Below are 3,790 nucleotides of genomic sequence, written 5' to 3'. Positions count from 1 at the left end.
TCTGAATTGTACCATAATAAAGGTGCTGCCATGGGTGCAGCTTTCAACCTTCTAAGAAGATCCTTTGCTCTTGTAGGAGTTGCTGGGTGTGCCTGGAGAAGCTCCAAAAAGGTTAATAAGTGCCTGTGAAAGCAAGAGAGGGAAGATTGAAAGAGAACCCAGGAAATTCTCACAATGGTTCACGGAAAAGGAGGCAAATGCAAAATCGCTAGTCAGCCTTCAGAGCAATGAAGAGTAACAGAAACACAGAGCTGGGCGGGTGACGCCCACCACTGTCAGGTGACTGGCTGTGTAATCCCCACTTCCTTTCCCATGTGCTGACTGCTTCCCAGCCTGGGAATGGGAGAAAGGGACGCGGGACACTCCTCACCTGGTCCTGGGCGAATGGGAAAAATGGCCTGGGCTGACCAGGAACCGTTAAGAGCCCCAAAGAACAGGGTCCCTAAAGTCACCATTTTGCTTTAGAAGGTTTATTATTTTACATTTCTCAAAATAACATGGTAAAATTAGAGGCAACACAAACAAGATTCAAGCTATGTGAGTCTTTTAATTCAGGCAGAATTTAATGTGTAATTAAGATTAATTATACCATAATGGAATTGTAGACACATGATTATTGCATCATCTTCCTTGCAGACAGGCTTCTCAGATTGAGGAGCACGCTGAGAGGCAGAGCCGAAGGAATCTGACTGCATTTTGCAGGATGTGTTAGTTAACCAGGTCCTTGTGGAGGTTAATTTTTGCCAGTGCTCATTTAAGAAGTGTTTGAAAGTATGCTCACATGTAATGGCTTTAAAAAAAAATCCTGTTTTTTAGTTTGTTTGGAGAAAATGTCAGCCTTGAAATATCTCCATTAGAAGCTGAAAAGCATTGGTGTGGGCTGTTCTCAAGTTTAGGATATAAACTAAGTGCTGGTGTTTGTGAGTTGTGTGTGAAGTGTTTGGACTGCGTGTGAAAGTAAGAGGAATTTACTTCTCAATTATAAATTCAAAATATGGAAGGGAATCTGGAAATGATTTAGAATAGGCCGTTGTCTAAATCAGAGGGGAAGATGGGCTAAGCCTTCGCTTGGAAGTTTAGAGTCTCTTAGAAAAAGAAATCCAAGGAAGAAAGTTCCATGATATACTATAGTATATTGTTTAAATATATAAAATATAAAACAAGTTTGAATCAATGATTCAGCTTGCATAATTAGACCTAGAAAGAATTTTCTTAGCTTCTCTTTCCTTGGCTGGGATTTCAACACTAAAGTATTTCTCAACTATGAGTAAATTTTGTTCCCTTCAATTGTGTAATTAATTAACTCTACACTTTTATTATGGAGGTTTTTCAGACATGTTCAGACCCTTTTAAGAGAAAAAAGGACCGTTAGTGGACTGTAGCGTTATTTTTGTTAGACGCTATCATGACACGAGTTATTTGTTGTTGTTCAGTTGCTCAGTCGTGTCCGACTCTTTGCGACCCCATGGACTGCAGCACGCCAGGCTTCCCTGTCCTTCACCATCTCCTGGAGCTTGCTCAAACTCATGTCCATCACGTTAGTGATGCCACCCAACCATCTCATCCTCTGTCATCCCCTTCTCCTCCCGCCTTCAGTCTTTCCCACCACCAGGGTCTTTTCTAATGAGTCAGCTATTTGCATCAGGTGGCCAAAGTACTGGAGCATCAGCTTCAGCATTAGTCATTCCAGTGAATATTCAGGACTAATTTCCTTTGGGATGGACTGGTTGGATCTCCTTGCAGTCCAAGGGACTCACAAGAGTCTTCTCCAACACCACAGTTCAAAAGCATCAGTTCTTTGGTGTTCAACTTTCTATATGGTCCAACTCTCACATCCATACAGGACTACTGGACAAACCATAGCTTTGACTATCCAGACCTTTGTTGGCAAAGTAATGTTTCTGCTTTTTAATACGCTGTCTAAGTTGTCATAGCTTTCCTTCCAAGGAGCAAGTGTCTTTTAATTTCATGGCTGCAGTCGCCATCTGCAGTGATTTTGGAGCCCAAGAAAATAAAGTTTGCCACTGTTTCCACTGTTTCCCCATCTATTTGCCATGAAGTGCTGGGACTGGATGCCATGATCTTCATTTTCTGAATGTTGAGTTTTAAGCCAGCTTTTTCACTCTCCGCTTTCATCTTCATCAAGAGGCTCTTTAGTTCCTCTGCTTTCTGCCGTAAAGTTGGTGTCATCTGCATATCTGAGGTTATTGTTATTTCTCGTGGCAATCTTGACTCCAGCTTGTGCTTCACTCAGCCCAGCATTTCTTCTCATGTACTTTGCATATAATTTAAATAAGCAGGGTGACAATATACAGCCTTGATGTATTCCTTTCCCAATTTTGAACCAGTCCATTGTTCCATGTCCAGTTCTAACTGTTGCTTCTTGACCTGCATACAGGTTTTGCAGAAGGCAGATAAGGTGGTCTGGTATTCCCATTTCTTTTCTTTTTTAAAATTAATTTAGTTGTATTCCCATTTCTTTGAGAATTTTCCAGTTTGTTGTTTTCCACACGAAGGCTTTAGTGTAGTCAATGAAGCAGAAGTAGATGTTTTTCTGTAATTTTCTTGCTTTTTTGATGATCCAACAGATGTTGGCAATTTGATCTCTGGTTCTTCTGCCTTTTCTAAATCCAACTTAAACATCTGGGAGTTTTCGGTTCACATACTGTTGAATCCTGACTTGGAGAATTTTGAGCATTACTTTGCTAGCATGTGAAATGAGTGCAATTGTGCAGTAGTTTGAGCATTCTTTGGCATTGCCCTTCTTTGGGATTGGAATGAAAACTGACCTTTTCCGGTCCTGTGACCACTGCTGAGTTTTCCAAATTTGTTGGCATATTGAGTGCAGCACTTTCACAGCATCATCTTTTAGGGTTTAAAATAGCTCAGCTGAAATTCCATCACCTCCACTAGCTTTGTTCGTAGTGATGTTTCCTAAGGCCCACTTGACCTTGTACTCCAGGATGTCTGGCTCTAGGTGAGTGATCAAACCATTGTGGTTATCTGGGTCATAAAGATCTTTTTTTTCCATGAAGATCTTTTTTTGTATAGTTCTTCTGTGTATTCTTGCCACCTCTTCTTAATATCTTTTCTGTTAGGTCCATACTGTTTCTGTCTTCTATTGTGCCCATCTGAGTTATAGCTTCTTGCTCTTATACATGCGTAAAGCCAAATTATGCAATATATATGAAACACTAGCAAAGTGTGTGAACAACGTTTACGTTATCAATATTAACTTAAAGGATGATGTTGCCTTCCTGAAGCTGATTTTTAAGCCTACCTGTATTCTTTTCCCACTAGGTCAGAATTAAAGCAGTCTTGCTGCTGTTAAGTCACTTCAGTCGTGTCCGACTCTGTGTGACCCCATAGACGGCAGCCACCAGGCTCCCCCATCCCTGGGATTCTCCAGGCAAGAACACTGGAGTGGGTTGCCATTTCCTCCTCCAATGCATGAAAGTGAAAAGTGAAAGGGAAGTTGCTCAGTCTTCGTGACCCCATGGACTGCAGCCTACCAGGCTCCTCCATCCATGGGATTTTCCATGCAAGAGTACTGGAGTGGGGTGCCATCGCCTTCTCCTCATTTGAAGACTAGCACACTGAAATGAGATAATAGCCTTCCATTATAAGGCACACCATTCAGGTACCCAGGACATCAGTTAAGCTGATCATGTAAATAAAGGATCAGCAACATTTTTTCCACAAAGAACCTGATCATATTCTAAGCTTTGAGGGCCATACATTCTTTCACAACTATTCACCAACTGCCACTGAATCGTGAAATTGGCCATAG

The sequence above is a fragment of the Capra hircus genome (genome assembly GCF_001704415.2).
Source record: "Capra hircus breed San Clemente chromosome X unlocalized genomic scaffold, ASM170441v1, whole genome shotgun sequence".
NCBI classification, from domain to species: Eukaryota; Metazoa; Chordata; class Mammalia; order Artiodactyla; family Bovidae; genus Capra; species Capra hircus.
Note: the sequence above shows the minus strand (reverse complement) of the source record.